Raw genomic sequence first — 9,659 nt, 5'->3', positions numbered from 1 at the left:
TGTCGCCTTGATAAAAAGGGGAAGTGGTTTTTCCTAAATTGTTTTTGTGCTGCGCAAATTTGAAAAATGAACACCTGCTTACATAGCTGCTTTCAGTTCACTATTATCTACCAATTGATGGGCTTGCTGGCCTGTAGCCATGTTTCCACGGACCAAGGAAGGAGCAACCATATTACCCACCGTATCTATTAAAAGCTCCTCAAGGCCCAGTCTGGTTAAAAATGAAACAGACAAATATTCTGTTCAGTCGAATCATTTGGTTTCACACTCCTTAGCTCAGAGCATTGGATTTTGTAAGCACCGAGCTCAATTACCACTTGCATTTACTTAATTTGTACATGATATTTTTATTGTATTACCTAGAATCATAGAAAGTTACAGCACAGAAGGAGGCAATTCGGCCCATCGTGTCCGTGCTGGCCGAGAAAGAGTTATCCAGCTTAATCCCACTTTCCAGCACTTGGTCCGTAGCCCTGTAGGTTGCTTCGCTTCAAGTGTACATCCAGGTACTTTTTAAAATGAGTTGAGGGTTTCTGCCTCTACCACCCTTTCAGGCAGTGAGTTCCAGACCCCCACCACCCTCTGGGTGAAAACATTTCTCCTCAGCTCCCCTCTAATCCTTCTACTAATTACTTTAAATCTATGCCCCCTGGTCACTGACCCCTCTGCTAAGGGAAATAGGTCCTCCCTATCCACTCTATCTAGTCCCGTCATAATTTTAAATACCTTAATTAAATCTCCCCTCAGCCTCCATTGTTCCAAAGAAAACAACCCCAGCCTATCCGATCTTTTCTCATAGCTAAAATTCTCCAGCCCTGGCAACATCCTCGTAAATCTCCTCTGCACCCTCTCTAGTGCAATCACATCTTTCCTGTAATGTGGTGACCAGAACTGTGCGCAGTACTCAAGCTGAGGCCTAACCAATGTTTTATACAGTTCTAGCACAACCTCCCTACTCTTATATTCTATGCCTCGGCTATTAAAAGAAAGTATCCCATATGCCTTTTGAACCACCTTATCTACCTGTCCTGCTACCTTCAGGGATCTGTGGACATGCACTCCAAGGTCCCTTTGTTCCTCTCAGTATCCTCCCATTTATTGTGTATTCCCTTGCCTTGTTTGCCCTCCCCAAATCCATTACCTCACACTTCTCTGGATTGAATTCCATTTGCCACTTTTCTGCCCACCTGATCAGTCCATTGATATCGTCCTGCAGTCTACAGCTTTCCTCCTCACTATCAACCACAGGGCCAATTTTTGTATCATCTGCAAACTTCTTGATCGAGCTCCCCACATTCAAGTCCAAATCATTAATATAGAACCATAGAAAAGATACAGCATAGAAGGGGGCCATTCGGCCTATCGTGTCCACACCGGCTCGAAGAACAACCAGGTACCCATTCTAATCCCACCTTCCAGCATCCGGTCCGTAGACCAATAACACAAAAAGCAAGGAACCTAGTCTGAGCCCTGCGGAACCCCACTGGAAACAGCCTTCCAGTCACAAAAACACCCGTCAACCATTAGCCTTTGCTTCCTGCCACTGAGCCAATTTTGGATCCAACTTGCCACTTTCCCTTGGATCCCATGGGCTTTTATTTTTTTGACCAATCTGCCATGTGGGACCTTGTCAAAAACCTTGCTAAAATCCATGTAGACTACATCAAACGCATTACCCTCTTCGACCCTCCTCGTTACCTCCTCAAAAAATTCAATCAAGTTAGTCAGACACGACCTTCCCTTAACAAATCTATGCTGACTGGCCTTGATTAACCCGTGCCTTTCTAAATGACGATTTATGCTGTCCCTCAGAATTAATTCCAATAATTTGCCCACCACCGAGGTTAGACTGACTGGCCTATAATTACTCGGTCTATTGCTTTCTCCCTTTTTAAACAACGGTACAATGTTAGCAGTCCTCCAATCCTCCAGCACTACGCCTCTGGCCAGGGAGGATCAGAAAATGATGGTCAGAGCCTCAAACCCAAACATTTTTGGGTTTTCCTTGATTTTACTTGCCAGTATTTTTTCATGCCCTCTCTTTGCTTTCCTAGTTTCCTTTTTAATTTCACCCCTGCACTTTCTATACTCCTCTAGGCTTTCTGCAATATTGAGCTCTCGGTATCTGACATAAGCTTCCCTTTTTTGCCGTATCTTACCCTTTATGCTCCTTGTCATCCAGGGGACTCTAGATTTGTCCATCCCACCCTTTTTCTTTGTGGGAACATGTTTACTCTGAACCCCTTGAATCTTCCCCTTGAATGCCTCCCACTGCTCTGACACTGATTTACCTTCAAGTTGCAAAAGTTTCCAGTCCACTTTTGCTAAATCACTGCTCAGCTTAGTAAAATTGGCCTTTCCCCAATTTAGAACTTTTACTCCTGTTCTATCTTTGTCCTTTTCCATAACTATGATAAATCTAACTGAATTATGATCACTACCACCAAAATGTTCTCCCCCTGATAATCCCTTCCACCTGCCCAGCTTCATTCCCTGAAACTAAATCCAGAACTGCCCCTCCTCCTGTTGGGCTTGCGACGTACTGGCTAAAAAAGTTCTCCTGAATGCAATTTACGAATTCTTACGCAAGCCCTCTATACCTTTTGCACTGATTGTATCCCAGTTAATATTAGAGCAGTTGAAATCCTCAACTATTACTGCCCTATTGTTTTTGCGCTTCTCAGAAGGCATAGACACAAGTGCTGGAGTGGGGATAAAGGGTCCGTACTCTGAATAGCGGGATGTGACAACTGGTGTTCCCCAGGGATCTGTTCTGGGCTCAATTTTTCACCATATTTATTGATTGGAGGAAGGAACAGAAAGTTGTATATTACATTGCAATGGTGACTACACTTCAAAAAAGTATTTCATTGGCTGTGAGGCACTTTCGGACATCCTGAGGTTGTGAAAGGTGCTATATAAATGCAAGTTCACTCATTCATTCATTCATTCATACATCCAAGTTTGCAGATGATACTAAGTTAGGAGGGACAGTAAGTAGTGCAGATGGGAGCAGGCCGTTGCAAAGGGACACAGGCAGACTAAGTGAGTGGGCAAATGCAATTTAATGTGGGGTCATCCTCTTTGGACCCAAGAAAGATAATTTTCTAAATGGATCCCAAAAAGATTCCATTCCACTATTTCAAAGAAAAACAGGGGAGTTCTCTCTTTGGTCCTGGCTAATATTTATCCCTCAACCAACACCTAAAAAACCCCCCCAAGATATCTGGTCCTTATCACGTTGCTGTTTGTGCCTTGGCTGAGATTGACTAACAACATGGACCTTGTGTTGGACCTTGGGCCTTTCCAGGTCTGTCTGGCTCAGTACTGCACTATGAGAAGCATTAGTAGAGGCTGGAAGGAGGTTGCCTCTTGTTCTGAGCAAACCCAATAGGAGACAGAACCGAAGATGACTTTCCTTTCTGTGAGGCGGAACCTCACCTCAGCTAAGCTCCTCATCACTGCAGCAGGCCCAAGATCAACAACTTAGCAAGGTAGGGGAAGACGATTGAACTAGAGCCCTGAGTTAACAGTCTCACAATCCACTGGGTTCTTGGTCGCTATTCTGAGGTAGTCTTGGAGTATCTTTACACAACAGGGGGAAAATAAAACATTACACTTTATGCCAACAGCAAACAAAAAAAATCTCTTGGAACTAACTGTAAATAAGGAGAAACTGTTTCCATTGTTCCCACTGGCAGAAGGGTCAGTGACCAGAGGACACAGATTGAAGGTAATTGGCAAAAGAACCAGGGGTGAGATGAGGAGAATTGTTTTTTACGCAGGGAGTTTTATGATCTGGAATGCACCGCCTGATAGGAAGCAGATTCAATAGTAACCTTCAAAAGGGAATTGGATACATACTTGAAGGGGAAAAATTTGGGGAATGGGCAGGGGGAGTGGGACTAATTGGACAGCTGTTTCAAAGAGCCGGCACAGGCACGATGGGCCGAGTGACCTCATGTGCTGTGTGATTCTATAACTTTAAACATCACGAGTCGTACTAAAAAGCCAAAAAAAGATTATATTAGAGAAACAAATGTTCTATTTATGCTCATTACTGTTTTGATAAGTAAAGTCCTCGAGTAATGGAGGATTAGGCAGCTTGCCACTGCTGCATTGAGCACACATTCCAAGACGACCGAAGCGGATGAAAATTTATTGACTTTGACGTTCTCCCTAACTTTACTGACAGGAACAGCTCAGTCACAACGGTACAAGAAGAATTCCTTGCACCTCTCCACCACCGCTGTAGCCTTGACAACCTGCCTAGCAACAAAATCCCATGTCAAATTGTTCTGATCACCACTGGGCAATTGCGCTGTTAATAAACTTCTTCTCCTGACACCGAGCGTGATTTCCATTGGTGACATCCTGCTAAACCCCACCAAGGACAAACTAAAGAAAGGAAAGATTTATATAGCAACTTTCACATCCTCGGGACACACTGCTGCACGGCCAATGAATGACTCTTTTGAAACGTGGTCACTGTTGTTTTGTAAGCTAATATGATTCACCTGACGAAGGAGGAAGCCTCCGAAAGCTTGTGATTTTCAAATAAAATTGTTGGACTATAACTTGGTGTTGTAAGATTGTTTACATTTGTCAACCCCAGTCCATCACCGGCATCTCCACATCATGAACATAAGAACATAAGAAATAGGAGCAGGAGTAGGCCAATCGGCCCCTCGAGCCTGCTCCGCCATTCAATAAGATCATGGCTGATCTGATCCTAACCTCAAATCTAAAGAACACATGAAGTAGGAACAGAACCCGGCCACTCAGCCCCTGGGCCCTCTCCGCCACCCACAGGGCCTTGACCGATCCGAACTCAGCTTCATGTCCAATTTCCTGCCCGCTCCCCATAACCCCTAATTCCCTTTACTTCTAGGAAACTGTCTATTTCTGTTTTAAATTTATTTATTCAAATATGGGTGACTCGATTAGTGTGTCATAAACTGTGCCGGCTCTTTGAAAGAGCTATCCAATTAGTCCCACTCCCCCACTCTTTCCCCATAGCCCTGCAAATTTATCCTTTTCAAGTATTTATCCAATTCCCTACTATTGAATCTGCGTCCACCGCCCTTTCAGGCAGCGCATTCCAGATCATAACAACTCGCTGCGCAAAAATAATTCTCCTCATCTCGCCTGCGGTTCTTTCGCCAATTACCTTACGATCATACGAACATACATACGAAGTAAGAGCAGGAGTAGGCCATTCGGCCCCTCGAGCCTGCTCTGCCGTTTAATAAGATCATGGCTGATCTGATTGTGACCTCAACCCTACTTTCCCGTCTACCTACTATAACCTTTGACTCCCTTGTTAATCAGGAATCTATCTAACTCAGCCTTAAAAATATTCCCTCCCAGTCGGGGAACACTTCAGCAGTCAAGGACATTCAGCCACCGACCTTCGGGTAAGCGTACTCCAAGGCAGCCTTCGAGACACACGACAACGCAAAATCATCGAGCAGAAATTGATAGCCAAGTTCCGCACCCATGAGGACGGCCTCAACCGGGATCTTGGGTTCATGTCACGCTACACGTAACCCCACCAGCGAACAAAAGTTATGTTTTTAATATAACGGGTCATTTGCTGTCTTTCTCTTCCTTCCGGATGTTTCTATGTTTCTGCCTCTCTCTCTCTCTCTTTCTCTGTTTTTTTTTTGGTTGTTTGTATATTCAGTGGCCCTGTAGGTAACACCTCTCTGTCTGCACACTGTGATTGCCTTGGCAACGGGCAGCTGGAAAGACTATCTGTAATCACCAGGTATTGTTCTGTGATTTATAAATGCGAAGGGTTCGAGGATTTCATTTCCACATTCACCTGAGGAAGGAGGAAGCCTCCGAAAGCTTGTGAATTTCAAATAAAATTGTTGGACTATAACTTGGTGTTGTAAAATTGTTTACAATTGTCAACCCCAGTCCATCACCGGCATCTCCACATCTTAAAAATATTCAATGACCCTGCCTTCACCGCTCTCTGGGGAAGGGAGTTCCACAGACTCACGACCCTCAGAGAAAAAATTTCTCCTCATCTCCGTCTTAAATGGAAGACCCCTTATTTTTAAACTGTGGCCCCCAGTTCTAGTCTCTCCCACAAGGGGAAATGTCACCTCAGCGTCTACCCCTTCTAGCCCCCTCAGGATCTTATATTTTTCAATAAGATCACCTCTCATTCTTCTAAACTCCAGTGTATACAGGCCCAACTTGTCCAACCTTTCCTCGTAAGATAACCCCCTCATCCCAGGAATCAGTCGAGTGAACCTTCTCTGAACCGCCTCCAAAGGAATTATGTCCTTTCTTAAATCAGGAGACCAAAACTGCACACAGTGTTCCAGATGTGGTCTCACCAATGCCCTGTACAACTGTAGCAAAACATCTCTACTTTTATCTTCCATTCCCCTTGCAATAAATGACAACATTCCATTTGCCTTCCTTATCACTTGCTGTACCTGCATTCTAACTTTTTGTGAAATCTGTGTCCTCTGGTTACTGACTCTCGTGCCATTGGAAACGGTTTCTCCTTACTTCCTCCATCAATAGTCCTGATAATTTTGAACACCTCTATTAAATCTCCCCTTAACCTTCTCTGCTTTAAGGAAAACAATGCAGCTGCTCCAGTCTTTCCATATGATTGAAGTCCCTCATCCCTGGTATCATTCTGGTATAAACCGCCCAAACTCCTTGATTGTATTTCAGCCTGTAACTCACTCCTAATTTTCCGTTAGTCTATATATAAAGCACAAGAACCGTTTGATTAGATTCCAGCCCGTAACTGCCTATCATTCTGCTTAATGTGCTGTTCCATCCCTGTAGAAGGAATGCCCCACCTGTTGATTAATCAATGGAAATGCAGCTGTGCTTTTAATTACCAGGTTTCTAGAATACCGACATAGAATCATAGAATCTTACAGCACAGGAGGAGGCCATTTGGCCCATTGTGCCTGTGCCGGCTCTTTGAAAGAGCTATCCAATTAGTCTCACTTTCCCCATAGCCCTGCAAATTTTACCTTTTCCTTGTTTCTCGGACTGGAGGGAGGTGTACAGTGGTGTTCCCCAGGGTTCGGTACTAGAACCACTGCTATTCTTGACATATATTAATGACTTGGACTTGGGCGTACAGGGCACAATTTCAAAACTTGCAGATGATACAAAACTTGGATGTGTAGTGAACAGTGAGGAGGATAGTGAAAGACTTCAAGAGGATATAGACAGGCTGGTGAAATGGGCGGACACATGGCAGATGAAATTTAACGCAGAAAAATGCGAAATGATACATTTTGGTAGGAAGAACAAGGAATAAACTAGAGGGTACAATACTAAAAGGGGTACAGGAACAGAGAGATCTGGGGGCATATGTGCACAAGTCATTGAAGGTGGTAGGGCAGGTTGAGAAAGTGGTTAAAAAAGCATACGGGATCCTGGGCTTTATAAATAGAGGCATAGAGTGCAAAAGCAAGGAAGTTATGATGAACCTTTATAAAACACTGGTTCAGCCACAACTGGAGTATTGAGTCCAGGTCTGGGCACTGCACATTAGGAAAGATGTGAAGGCCTTGGAGAGGGTGCAGAAGAGATTTACTAGAATAATTCCAGGGACGAGGGACTTTAGTTACGTGGATAGACTGGAGAAACTGGGGTTGTTCTCCTTGGAACAGAGAAGGTTGAGAGGAGATTTGATAGAGATATTCAAAATCATGAAGGGTCTAGACAGAGTAGATAGAGAGAAACTGTTCCCATTGGCGGAAGGGTCAAGAACCAGAGGACATAGATTTAAGGTGATTGGCAAAAGAACCAAAGGTGACATGAGGAAAACTTTTTTACACACTGAGTGGTTAGGATCTGGAATGCACTGCCTGAGGGGGTGGTGGAGGCAGATTCAATCATGGCTTTCAAAAGGGAATTGGATAAGTACTTGAAGGGAAAAAATTTGCAGGGCCACGGGGAAAGGGCGGGGGAGTGGGGCAAGCTGGATTGCTCATGCAGAGAGTTGGCACGGACTCAACGCGCCGAATGGCCTCTTTCCATGCTGTAACCATTCTATGATTCTACAATATATCCACTTCAGTTTTGATGTTTTCCAATTTTGTCTCTTACTGACCTGAAGACACTGACTACTGCAGATCACTCAAGTGCTTCATCTAAATGCTTCAGCCTCGGCCCTAAGCTCTGGAATTCCCTCCCTAAACCTCTCGACTTCTCTCTCTTCCTTTAAGTCGTTCTTTAAAACCTACCTCTTTAACCAAGCTTTTGATCACCTTGTCCTATTATCTCTTTATGTGACACGGTGTCAATTTTTGTCTAATAATTGCTCCTGTGATTCGCCTTGGGACGTTTTGCTACGTCACAGGCCCTGTATAATTGCAAGTTGTTGTAGACAGTGAGGGGACGATTTTACCGAATTAAAGTGATGGGAAGTGGGATCTATGCTTGGGAGAGAGGGTTGGGGGGTCAAAGGGGGAGGAGGTCAGGGCGAGAGGCGAGCTCGTACATCGGCGTCACCTGATGCTATGCCTGTGCCCAGTAGCAGGGCGACGGGGAAAGGACGGGGGAGTGGGACTAGCTGGACTTGCTCTTGGGTAGAGCCGGCACGGACTCGAATGGCCTCCTTCCGTGCTGAAGCCTTTCTATGATTCCGAGAGATTTTACCTCCTCAGCTTCATTTCCATGACGCAGATCGGATTCCCGAACCATGGAATAGTCTGTCAGCTAAAGCAGTAAATAGCTTGGCGATCAACTCATTTAAAAAAAAACAAATCAGGATGGATAGGAAGATCAGTTAGGTGTCAGCCATGGCTCAGTGGGTAGCACTCCTGACGTCTGAGTCAGAAAGTCATGGGTTCAAGTCCCACTTGAGCACAATAATCTAAGCTGACGCTCCTCAGCAACGTACTGCATTGTCAGAGGTGCCGCAGCACTGAGGGAGTGCTGCACTATCGGAGGTTCTGTTAAATCGAGGCCCTGTCTGCCCTCGCAGGTGGATGTAAAAGATCCCATGGTGCTGTTTCGAAGAAGAGCAGGGGAGTTCTCCCCAATATTTATCCCTTCAACCAACATCACTAAAAACAGATTATCTGGTCATAATCACATTGCTGTTTGCGGGACCTTGCTGTGGGCAAATTGGCTGCCACATTTCCCAATAGTGACTACACTTCAAAAGTACTTAATTGGCTGTAAAGTGCTTTGGGAGGTTGTGAAAGGCACTGTATAAATGCAAGTTTTTATTTAATATTTCTGTCGTTTCCTCACTCTCATGTATAAGATGGCCACCTCTTGCTATAAGTGACCCTCCCCTTCTTTTGTTATCCTTTTACTTATGTGCTGATAAAAGCTATTTTGCTTTGTGTTTGACCATCAACACAGACCCTGGATTAAGTCAAACACCTTTTCGATCCTTATTGTTTACTGCTACACCAGGCTATGCCTGTACCCGCTAGGCCTTCAGAGGAAAGGAGCATCAGTGTAAATTTCTCCAGTGTGGAGCATTGCCCATTGATAGCATTTGCCAGGCTGCATGCACACGATTTCCTGATGTATGCTTCCATGCTTTAAGTGCAAAAAGAATCATAGAATCACACAGCCATTCGGCCCATCGTGCCTGTGCCCACTCTTTGAAAGAGCTATCTAATTAGTCCCACCACCCCCCCGCTCTTTCC

The sequence above is a fragment of the Heptranchias perlo genome, chromosome 6 (assembly GCF_035084215.1).
Source record: "Heptranchias perlo isolate sHepPer1 chromosome 6, sHepPer1.hap1, whole genome shotgun sequence".
NCBI lineage: Eukaryota > Metazoa > Chordata > Chondrichthyes > Hexanchiformes > Hexanchidae > Heptranchias > Heptranchias perlo.
This window is presented reverse-complemented; position numbering follows the sequence as displayed.